The sequence below is a fragment of the Python bivittatus genome, unplaced genomic scaffold (assembly GCF_059951505.1).
Source record: "Python bivittatus isolate LINGU-HERP-01145 unplaced genomic scaffold, Pbiv_v1 ctg000060_np1212, whole genome shotgun sequence".
Taxonomy (NCBI): domain Eukaryota; kingdom Metazoa; phylum Chordata; class Lepidosauria; order Squamata; family Pythonidae; genus Python; species Python bivittatus.
In genome coordinates this window covers 1,931,514-1,944,101 of record NW_028277044.1, presented here as the reverse complement: position 1 = coordinate 1,944,101, position 12,588 = coordinate 1,931,514, and the positions used below count along the sequence as shown (strand labels likewise).

Here is a 12,588-nt window from a genome sequence, read left to right as displayed (position 1 = left end):
TTTACGTAAGATATCACCCATGTTTCTTTGATGCAGGCTTTATAGACCCTTAGCAATCTACAATAAGATTGTCATCAGCAATGGAGAATCTAATGCATGTCGTTATTCCAGGTGTCCCATCCCATTCCTTTCTCTCCCTTCCAAAACAAAATAAATTGAAAGGACAAAAAATGTCTAAAGCAGAAGTCCTTAAGAACCAAAATAGTGATTTTGACTTGTCAATATCTTGAATGTTTTCTTGTTAAAAGAAAGTTGCTTGGTTCCCAAGAATACTACATATATTACCATACCTTCCATAAATGCACAGGGATCTGTTTTTTAAATCTCAAAGCAAGAGAGAAAGATAATGTCCTCTGTGCTTTGTGCAGAGATGTTCTTCTCAATGAATCCTCCATTGCGAAGAGGAGTAGTCATGACAGCTCATCTCATGAATAACTTATAATGTGGTAGCTAAAAGAAAAAACAGCCTGTGCCGAAGATACAGTAAACCCTAATCTGTAGTAGATGGGTGCATATGTACTTGTGCCATTCTTTGAATAGGAGTTAGGAATACTTGCTGACCATAATCTGAGGTCATCCTATAAATATATAAAAGACGTTTCCTCTTCCAGAACAAATGTTTGCCAGCATAAGATTTTTCTTCCTTCACATTTTGGTACTATGGACATTTTCAGGCCCTCTGGACAGAATAGAAAGATAATGTGGCATCAACATGCAAGCTTAACCACACGTTTCTCTCTTTCTTTCAGAGGAGGTGAGCTCATTGTGAATATTGTCATTCTTCTCTTTAGAGATTATGCTCTAAAGATAATCTTTTCGTCCCCTATGGGAGGGAAGAAAAAGAATGGGATTGTGAACAATGCTACTCAAATTATTATATTTTGTTGTTGTTATGACTCAACTGCTGGTTGAATTGTTTGACCTTTCCCTCATTGCATAGGGCCTTTTTGAAATTTAAGCTCCAAGTAATGCCGTCTGTTTATCTCAAAGGGAAGGGTGCAGGTATCCCACAGCAATATCAAGAATGTGTCTCTGGATACAATTATGCACAAGCCGTAATTTGCTATTTTATTTTGCCCACTATATGCTGAGTGAAGTTTACATTAAATATTCTTTTACCATGCCTGGTAAAACACCTGAAGATGGTAAAACAGAGTTACTTATTTCATAGTAAACTATGGCATTATTTATCATGACATTCAGGAAATTGTGTAATCTGTTCAAATAATTTTGCTAATGGATTTAAGTGACTTGAATCTTATGAAGACATAGGTTTTAATTACGATAAGCTTTCATGTAGATTATATATTTTAAAATGACTAATGTGTTACATTAATGGATGGATATGTGATTTTCCAAAGGCCTTTAGAAATAGGAAACAGCATTAGAATGTGACTATATGCATGTTGCATTCTACATACCAGTGGGTTTTGGAAGCATACCTGGCAAATTGAAATAGAGTTGAAAAAGTACCAACTGATCATTGTCAGTTCTCTTTGGTAGAATAACATCCAAATGGCTATGAAGATTCTCCAAGGCGCATGTGCCACTGACAACTTTGTCCTTAACTTCTGAACAGCTACAAATAAATGCAAACACTTGCACGCACACATGTGCTGTGGCATATAGCATTTAGGATTGATCAAGACATTTTACTGCCTAAATGCTAAACTGGTATTTAAAAACATAACATCTCAAAAAAAAAAATCTACTTTAAGATATAGTTACTTGTGATCAACCAGCCCAGTTCCTTTGGGAACTTGGGTTTAGTGGAGAATAAGTATCACACCCAGTTCTTCTGGCACTTCTCCAGCACACTTCTGCAGGTCTTACAAGTGTGTTCCAAAGGTGGAGGTAGGAAGCTAATGATGGGTCAGAGGTGGAATCGAACTAAACTGTTTTGGCTGCCCTTTGTCCAGGCTGACAGCTGGCCACCTTACAAATATTCAGGTGCTATAAGTCTTAATCATAGTTATTTAGTCTCAAAAATCACATCAAGTATTTTCTAAATCACTTTTTATAGTAAGGTGCACTAATAATCCTTCATGTCTGAAAATATTGTTGAGACAAAGAAATATTCTCATTGCAACCGAACTGATTCATGATTATTTCTGTTTCTGTTACAGGTTAGGGTAGATCTAGATGGCCAACCCTTTGAATCAACAATTATAGTTTGTATTCCACCTATATAAGGCATACCTTAAAGCAGCTTACAATATATTATCCATCCAGTATCATCATAATGATATCTTATTATCACCAATTGCTTGTAAGTGGTGGCTTTGATGAGCAGCTGTTTTGCGGCCAAGCCAATTTTTTTTTAAGTATTGCTCTATCAGCAGTTGAAACCTACCACAGCAGAAAGAGTTCTGCCATGAATTTTAATAAGCAATTTCTGTTCAGTGACATTTCTTAACTAATCCTCTGAATAATATAGGAAAGTGAAGATATTCTGATTTTTCTAAAAGGAAAAACAATTGCGTGGAAGCTGGGTTACAATACCGCTCTACATTAGTATGTAGCAAATACATTAAAATAGTTTTAAACTTGTTGAAATTCAGTCTGATAATGATAAAGATTGGGTTTCCACATTATGCTAAGCCATAATATAGTTGTTCAGTAAACTATAGTTAAAGAAATGACTCAGTATGATGTGCAATCAGAGCCAAAATCAATTACATTGCTGTATGTAGAGCTTGAATACCTATAGATTTCATTTGATGAAGTTTATCTTTGATTATCACATTGGCCTGATAATAGCCTTAGGCTTAATAAAAATATCAGAGGTGAGAAGCGTCAATCAATTTTTTCTCTCTTAAGTTATTTCATCTAAGTGAAATCAATAGGCATTCAAGATACATGTTATGCCTTTCTAACTTAACAGAAATTAAGATGGGAGAAGACAATGAAATTCACTTTCTAGTTCAAACAATATATGAAGACTTCAAACTCACTGGTTTGTGAATGGTGTCATTAATGTGGTTGTCTAACATTCAGGGACGTCTGCAAGGTGGTTAAAAATGTCAAGAGGATGGCCATGATGGTGCAGTTTTTGTGCAATACATATAAAAAACAACAGAGATTTGATTGCACCATCGGGGTCACCATCTTGACCTTTTAACCACACCCTGCAGACACTCCCGCTAGTGTTTGTGGTTTGGCCACCCAGGCTTTCCAGTTAAGGCCGATGAAATGGGGAGATCTGCTCCTACTCATTTATTTAGGTTATGCATGAATTACAACATGTATTTGGCTGACTTGTAAATAATTCCATTCAAAGTTATCATAATGCTTAGAAGTTACTCAGGTTGTTTTCAGCAGATTATAGCATGCCTTGCTCCTTTTCTCTTTTATGAAACCTGATTATTACCAAGATTCAGTGTAATTTTTTAATATGTAAATTTTTGTAATCTCTTTTCAGTTAATTAATAATCTCCATGGAGACCAAGAAAGAGAGTTCTAGATCTTTATGACTGTCTAGATACAGACTGCTTTTGGAGCTTGCTGAAGTTGGATTTTCATATATATAGAAATGTAGACACATTTTATAATTGGGCTGTGTCTACTAAACTGAGTCATTTGCTAAATTGTAGATCACTAAATGTGTGTGTGTGTATTTCTTAATATGAAAATATGAAATTATGAGATTTGTGGCTGTAGATGGCATAAAAGGATGTTTGTTCTAATAAGTTTCCCCATGCCATACGAATGCTTCTAACTCTGTTATCCATAGTGGTTACATCTAAGACAGATACATCAAGCTTTAGATAAAGCAATCATTTATTGTAATTCATTGCCCAAATTTTAGACCATCTATGTTCTCATAACTATACAGAGAATCACATTTGCGTTAGAAGGCAAGAGAGTAGAAGCCCCATAAAACATTTTTGACTTGAGTTTCTTTGATTCCCTCTCTCAGAAATATTCAAATGTTATAAATAAATTGTCATTTTCTCATGGAAGGAACAGAAAGAAAAAGCTGCCAATTATATGTGTAAATATAAAGGCTGTGTTTTTGATGAAAGAAACAAGGAAATCACTCATCACAGTAAAGCACAACTTAGTGAAAAAAATGGGGGGAAATGTTCAAAATTGCACTTTAATATGCACACAAATTGTTCTATTCAAACCAGTGCATGAACTAAATTGCACTTACTTTTTTGTTATTCACACTTCCTCATATCTTATGATAATGTTCTCCACTATGCAAGCGTGCATGCATTTATTAGGAAAAAGCACATATTAAATGCTTACATTAGTGAAAATAATATTGAAAAATTATGATATTAGAAAAAATGTAGGAAACACATTTATAAAGTGCCTGGAAATATGTGCACAAACCTATTTATATATGTAACAAAATGATGTAGTAATGAAACTTTGGGAAAAGAGAACGGCGGGAAGCCAAAATTGACAATTTGTCCATTTGTGATCCAATCTGAACATTGAGTGTCCATCGAGAAATATATTGTGCCGTATTAATTGTAGGACAATCCCTTGGTTCTGAATTCCTAGGCAGATATCAAATCAGGAAATTTGTTGACCTCTGGGTGAATTGCAATAACCTCAAGCAGAATCTAGCTTTCAAGCTCTGCTGGAGGATAAACACGGCTATATTGCCTTTTCCTCGGGATCCTGCTTCACATAGGAAAAAGTGCATTCTATGCAGTACATGTCAAGTAGAGGCAAGGCTTTATAGCTTTTCTTTCTCTGAGGCAGATACAGGAAATTATCTACCCAAGAGATTTCAGACACTGAATAGAGTATATAACACATGATCAATCCAGGTTTCAGCATGTCTGTTATGCTTTAATCCCTAACAAGCCAAGTGTGTCCAGTCAGCTTGTAACATTGAAAATTTTCACTTGTAAAATTGGGGGGTTGACCTAAACCTTAGTTGATGTGGAGGACACCCCATGCTTATCTCAGAAGGCAACCCCTTTATTTACACATACTTGCTCTGTAGACAATAGAAAACAGATCATTTTCCTCCAGTGAATCTGTTCATTGGAGGACAATGTTTTTAGCACATCTCTCCTGTCTTTGCTTCTGCACTGAAGTGATGCACTCATCACCATGCCCTATCCTCCAGAAAGCATTATGCATCTTTGTGAGATCAGTGTGGGCTTGATAACCCTGCACTGTCTATGTTTTGCCAATCCAACTGAGTGTACAAGGCTGAGTCTTCTCCAGGAACGGACTTATCAAAAAACAGAAGCAACTGCCAGAAGAACACTGGGCTAAATGTCGGAAACTGGCTAACCTTTCTAAACAGATTGACATGTTATTTGTTCAGTGGGTAACACGGGAAGATGATTTCCTTTGCTCTCCTGATAACGTCTCCACTGGGTCTGTCCCAGCATTTGTCTTAATTGGAGTGGGCAGCTATCGCCTTCATTTAAAGTTCCCATTTATGTCCAGCTGGCAGATTTGCTATTGCCCAATGTAATGTGGCAGAAAGGTCACAGTCTCTCAGTAGCATATGAGATAACTTGCTTCTGCTCTTATGGAGGATATTAAATCAGCATAGAATAACAAGTGATCTAAAGGAGCTTGGAGGCAGAATTTCAAGAAGGATGTTCACTGATCTGAAATTTGGGCATTTGTTTATTTGTCTGATTATTTAAAAATGCCAATGTGTCCATGGAGTCCTCAAGGATCTGATTCAAAGGACTCTTTATTTTTATTTTTTTTAATAAAACAAAATATTATTCCATATGAGAAAAATCTCTTCCTAGCCCACGTGGCTGATATACCCTTACTTGCTCTGTGTGTGTGTGTGTGTGTTTTCCTCTCTCTCACTAGATTATCACTTCTTCAAAAATTCAAATGCAGATTCCAGCTACTGAAATGTGCCCGATTTGCACAGTAACTTTCATGATATTTTTTTCTCAAAATGAAAAGAAATCACAGAAATGATTTTTAGTAACTTAGGGCAAGAAGAAAGGGGTCGTAAAAGCTGAAAAGTAGAAACCCAGTGCAATGGTTGAGGCATCAAGCTAGAAACCAGGAGACTGCAAGTTCTAGTCCTGCCTAGGCACAAAGGCAGCTGGGCCAGGCCCTCTCTCTCACCCCAGGAAGGAGGCCATGGCAAATCACTTCTGAAAAACCTTGCCAAGAAAACTACAGGGACTTGTCCAGGCAGTTGCTAGAAGTCAGCATTGACTTGAAGGCACCCCCTCAAAAAAAAAAAAACAACTTTCCAGCTTTTGTTTTGTATACATATAAACAAAACAAAGCAAATGATATGCACGAATATACATATTTCTATATAGTGGGCTCTTGCCCTGGGCAAGGGTTTGGGCAAGGTCTTCTTCAAGGTTCTTCTTCAATCCCTGTTAAAGATAGTACCCACAAAAATCAGAGAGAACCAGTTTGGTACAGCGGTTAAGGCACCAGGGTAGAAACTGGGAGACCGTAAGTTCTAGTCCCGCTTAGGCACAAAGCCAGCTGGGTGACCTTGGGCCAGTCACTCTTGCTCAGCCCTGGGAAGAAGGCAATGGCAAGCCACTTTTTAAAGTCTTGCCAAGAAAACTGCAGGGACTAGTCTAGGCAGTTGCCAGGAGTCACTTCTGATCAAAGGCACTAAAAACAAACAAACAAAAAAAGGTGAAAAACAGAAGGAGGGCACAGCTGTCCTCTTCTCTTCTGGTGTATGATTCTGCCAGCTGATACCAAGAGTTTTGGATAACAGCTCACATAATTTCTGGACAGCATGGATAAAGATAATGACCAGCAGTTTCAGGAAGGCTGTTCTAGCCTGTAGATTCTTTAATGTCATAGAACTGAAAGGAACCTTAGAAGTCATCTACAGCTTTTTGTTAGTGTATGATCCACTGCAGGATCTGTGACAAATGATCAACATCTGTTTAAAGATCTCCAGCAAAGGAGAACTCACCACTTCATTTGACAGCCTGTTCTATCTTGTTCAGGAAGTTCCTTCTAATGCCTGACTTGAACCTATCTCCTTGTAGTTTTACCCCATTGGTTCTAAATCTGCCCTCTAGGGCAATGAGAATAGCACATTTCTCCTCAGTCATCTCTTCTGTAGGCTAAGATGGATAGATAGATAGATAGATAGATAGATAGATAGATAGATAGATAGATAGATAGAGTGCCATCCAATTTTTTCGACTCCTAGTGACGACTTAGATAGATTTCTTCCATGATGATCTATCCCCAACCTGTTCCTTCAGATCCCCCAATGGTGCACTCATCACCACTGTAACTGAGTCCATCCACCTTGCTGCTGGTCATCCTCTTCTTCTCTTTCCTTCCACTTTTCCCAGCATTACAGCCTTTTCCAGATTGCTAGGTCTTCACATAATGTGTTCAAAGTAGGATAATTTGAACCTGGTCATTTCTGCCTTAAGCGAGAACTCTGGGTTGATTTGTTTGATGATCCATTGGTTTGTTTTCTTAGCTGTCCACAGTATTCTCAGGAGTCTTCTCCAACACCAAAGTTCGAAAGAATCAATACTCTTCCTATCCTGCTTCTTCAAACTCTAACTTTCACTTCCTTAGGGAATACCCTGGCTTGCATGATTCTGATCTTAGGCTAAGCATACTCAGATCTTTAAGTAATGTTCATAGGACTTGGTTTCTACACCCACCTCCAACACCATTGTGGAACCCATCTCCTGAGCTTGTGATAATTTGTGGAACCCGTCTCCTGAGCTTGTGATAATTTGGTAGTAATAATGGGATGATAATGGGATGCTTAGAATGGAATGCTGTATTCCAGGTGGAAGCTAGCCAGGGCAAAATAGATTTTATTGTAGTATTCCCTGTGTTCCTCTTGAATAAGGAAGTCTCACTTTTTAAAAAAACTTTTGCTTGATGAAGGACTGCCTCAGAATTGCAGGACTGTTGATTTCTGGCTAAACCTGGAATACAAAAGACATCCTGGAAGAAAATGTCAAGCTATTTCTGTACTCCTGTCAAGAAAACTGTATGGATGCTGTTAAGTCAAGAATTGAGCTTGATTTGAGGTGGTTCTTACCTTTCCCTTTTTGCTTGTTTAAAGGACACAAAGCAAGCTGTTTAATTTTTAATTTGTAATGTCTTCATTTTTCTTTATATATATTTCCCATTATCTAGATTGGGGGCATTGTCATTTCCTATTTTAGCAAAATATTAGTTGAAGTATAGGTAATATGCAGTTTTGATCCTCTCTTATTGATGATTAATAAGTCATTTCTTTAAAACGGAGCATCAATGACTCATCTGTCTTTTAAAGATGCCTTGCTAGCATAGTTTAATGAGGGTGCTGTTAGTCTGCCATCATGTTCTCTCATTGCTGATCTTTTGAAATAAATCTGTTCTACAGTCATGACAAAAAAGATACCATAGTTCATTGAACTCCATGTTTATCACCAATTAATGTAGACATATTGTTAAGGAGTGCTAGCACTATTATCACTCAAGAGTATTTGAGTTTCCAAGTCCTTTCCAAATCTCTATAAAAATCAGCTGTGATTTGTTATGACTGTTGTTATATTTAACTGTATGTTACTGTTTGTTTCTTCACTTATCTAACCTAAACTGGCATTTCCATTCTCAGTATTAATACTGGAATGTAGTTCTTCATCTGCTTTTATCCTTCAGACATCTATGCTTTTTCCTATTAAATTTCAAGCAGATCAGATGATCCTAATCTTCTAATCTAAGAGGCGTTTCACATACTTATTTGTTCTATCCTTCCCCCTTTCTGTTCTCTTATGTATGTTTTTCTTTATCTTCTTTTTGTGGGATGGAAGGAGTTTACCATAATGTACATACCTGTCTTAGTGCTAAATATGGAATGGTCAAAGTGATCAGAGTTGTACACTATAGTTTTAGCTATCCATGATTAGCATGAACATAACTGCAAATGTAATACATCATGACTAGCTTAAAAGTGCAGGGAAATTCAGTTTACATGTCAGTATAATAAGGAAGAGAAAGACGGCAGTGAGGAGTGTATTGCATGATCAGGAACCTTTAGCTTGATAGAGTTGACCCACTGTTGGGTGATCTTAAATCTTATATAGTGCTACTAGAGTACAATTTTTTTCAGGGAACTGCAGGCCTTAAGTCTGTAATGGCCCAGCAAACAGAATACAGCAAAAGTGTATCCAGGTGGAAGAATACCTGGAGAGGTTTTTGTAGTCATCAGTATACCAGGTTAGTACATAGGTGCTATATGGTTGCAACATGTTTTTAGCTGAGTCAAACATATGAAGCAGTCCCTGATACTGCTGTGGATTTTTCATACAGCATAACTTGGCCAATGCAGTTACTTTATCAAATCGCCTTTCTTTTAGGCAGGGAGAGTTGGTTTGAAAATGTTGGAGACTGCTGGGCTGAGGATTGAACTCAATGATATCTTACTTGATACCATACTCCAGTTCGGTGAGGATCCATTGATGAGCCCTCTTGGAATATGGTTTTCTAGCCAGCTGTAGTTCTGCCTAAAAGTTGTACCATGTGCTTATACTTCATTAGCTTGTTGTTCAGAATATCAAGAAATGTGGACAGGTCTTCAAAAACCAAGAATTTTGTGGAGAAGATTCAGGAGGGAAAATCTTTCCTCCTATATTTAATTCTGTTTCCTTCAGCCATCCTTTCTCTGTATCACAGGAGAAGGAGAGAGATCACCATAGTCTCCATCTGCATGGAAAGAAAAGGGAGTAGGACAGGATTTGTATTTTCTATGTTACTAGAGATTCTCAGATAAGTGATGAATTTTATGATATGCCAAAAACTGCCTTGAAATTTCTCAAAAGCTTTTTTTTTTTTTTTTTTTGCGAAAGATACTTAAGTTTTTTTCAAATTCTCTTGATAAAGTTTTAAACTTTATTTTATTGATGGAGGTTTTATTTTGTATTGTTTTCTTTTGCTTATCTGCCCATCACTGTGAAGTCTCACTCCCTGTACATAAGGAAAAGGCCCAATGGAAGAATCTTTTCCTTGAGATTGAAGCAAAATGTGGAAAGCCCTGGAAATTACAGGCTATTTGAAAGATGATTTTACCATGAAAGATTTTACTGTGATAGATCATGTACTGCCTTTGGCCACTTTTAACTAAACAAGTATAAGAAGGCCAGATCTACCCATGAACATTTAACTGAAATGCTCTCTGCCTTTGAAATAAATTTCAAACACAAATCTCTTTCATGAAATTGAATGAGAACTGGTAAGAAAAAAAGCAGGGTTTTTTTCTGCAGAATGTTAGATGAAGCATCTCTTTTTATAGCAGTTAGATCAAGGCGTGGGAATTAAAATTAACACCTCCTTTGTTTCTTTTATTGATTGCTGTCTTGTGGTCTTTTTCCCTTAATAAAGCTCATTATTTGATTAGCATGGTGTGTTATGTTCAGATTGTAATGGAGTTTAACCCATTGCTTCGTATTTCATATTATTTCTGCCTTGGTCTTCTTGACCAATCTACTCCAGAGACACATGTGAATAGGAATAAACTAGCAGTGATATCTTAGAAACCTAGAATGAATTGCTACCACTCCCTATAGTAGTTATGGCTCCTACTGCTTGCAACCTGGGTGATTTTGCTTTTCTGAGATGGGTGTATAGTATGAATTAAACTAGGGAAACTAGACATCAGTACATCTGAGCTAATGAGCAACTTGAAGGTTACATAAGGATTGCTTAGAATTACCTGAAAGCTCATAATAACAAGATTATAAAGAAATAAGGAAGCCACTATTTCTTTGCTTTGCTTTTTAAACATTTTCACCTTAAAGTTCAAACTGATGTGAGAATAGGTTGATCATTGGTATTACCCTCTTTGGCTGGAGTGCTTCATTTTGACTCTTCTGCTATCTGACATCCTCAGTCTCAGTTCTTATTATACTGATGGGTTTCAGTGTGTCATCTCAGAGGTTTTCCCTATGAAATATTTGTGGACAGAATACTAAAATAAATGTTCCCTATCCTTTACAAAGCTATTGCTGGCAGATAGCTTATTACTCGCAATGAGTGATTTATACTTTGCCCTTTTCCATTCACTGTGTAATCTGTTTGTTTTATGCTTCTGGAACATGGTGCTGTTTATCTCAGAATGGTAGAAATGTCCATCTGGTAGCTTTTAAAACATATTTCAAACATTCTGGTGACGAGACTTGTGTACTTGTCTCAATTTACAATTAAGACAGAGTATCTGTGAAAAACACTGCTGGCCACATGCACTATGGGGAAGGAAGAATGGGAAATAATTTCAAAATGAACAGCAATGTTTTTAGATTAGAACATCTTAATGGATGTTTTCTATATGAACTTTTTTGAAAGGCGCATTTTGCTCCATTTGAACAAAAGGTGCCTTCTCTGTCCAGTAGCTTTTTAAAGTTTCTGTATTAATTATTCATAAATACGTAAATATGAGGGTTGAATGTTAAGTCATGACTCCACCTCCATAACTTTATTTTAAAGTAGGGATATTTTAATAAATGAAATAAGACAACAGTTTTTGAAATGAGCTATTTTGTTCCTGTATTTACTTCTCCACATAATCACCACCATTTGCTACCCATTTCTGCCCATGATGGACAAGCTCCTTAAGCTGTAATGAAAGAACTCCATGCTTTGTTTCTTCAACCACGTCCTAACAGTCCTTTCTATCTCTTCATTTGAATCGATGTGCACAAAGATATTCCTTCAGTTTTTGGAAAAGGTGGAAGTCTGATGGCACCAAGTCTAGACCAAATGGCAGGGTGGGACAAGATGATGAGACCCAATTTTGGAATTCCCTCATGTGGGAATTCCCGCTTGTGACATGTGAGGCCTAGCATTGTAACAAAATGTCTTTCTTGTGCTTCTGAACCCTGCCTAATTGTTTCAAAATTTTGAATGCTACAATGTACTGCTCTGAGTGGGGGGGGGGGACATTCAAAGAAATCCATGTGAATAACATCACTGTCCCAAAAACCTGTAACTACAAGTTTTCCTGCCAAAGCCTGGGTTTGGATTTTTTTTTTCTACAAGTGAAAGTTTGTGATAATATTCTGTGGACCCACACTTTGTTTTTGGGTCATAATGATGTCAATGTTTTGTTGGGTATCACAATGCTGTGAAGAATTTCTTCACCATCAATTCCCACAGCATGACAATTTCAAACAAATTTCAATTCTTGAAGCTTTCATCTCTTGTCAGCATGAGAGGAACTCATCTTACACAAACCTTTCAATATTGATGAATATTTGTAACATGACCCATATGTTTCTGTGAAATACCATGCTTAACAGCAATTTTCCTTTGAGTGATCCACCAACTGTCCTTAATCAGTTCATCAATCTTTTTCATGTGAAACTTGTCTGTGGCTGTCACAGCAAACCCATTTCATTCTTGGTCACACAAATCAGCTCTTCCTAGCTCACGATCTTTACATTTTTTGGCCCAGTGATGCACAATAGTCACGTCAACACTCATCACTATAATCAACCTACATTCAATAGTGAATTTCAGTTGGAGGGACTCCTTCAACAGTCAAAAATGTAATTGCAGCACATTACTTAAAACACGCTGACAAGGACTCATTGAAAGCTTCCATTTCCCAAACAGTAGTAACACAACCTTTTCTCAGAGCAGCTTCTT

General features: G+C 37.0%; 1 protein-coding gene across 2 annotated transcripts in view; it reads left to right on the top strand.

Annotated features, from left to right (window-relative positions):
• Positions 1–12,588, top strand: part of GPC6 (glypican 6) — an 812,403-nt gene that overhangs the window by 234,743 nt on the left and 565,072 nt on the right. The gene's annotated exons all lie outside the window — the stretch shown is intronic.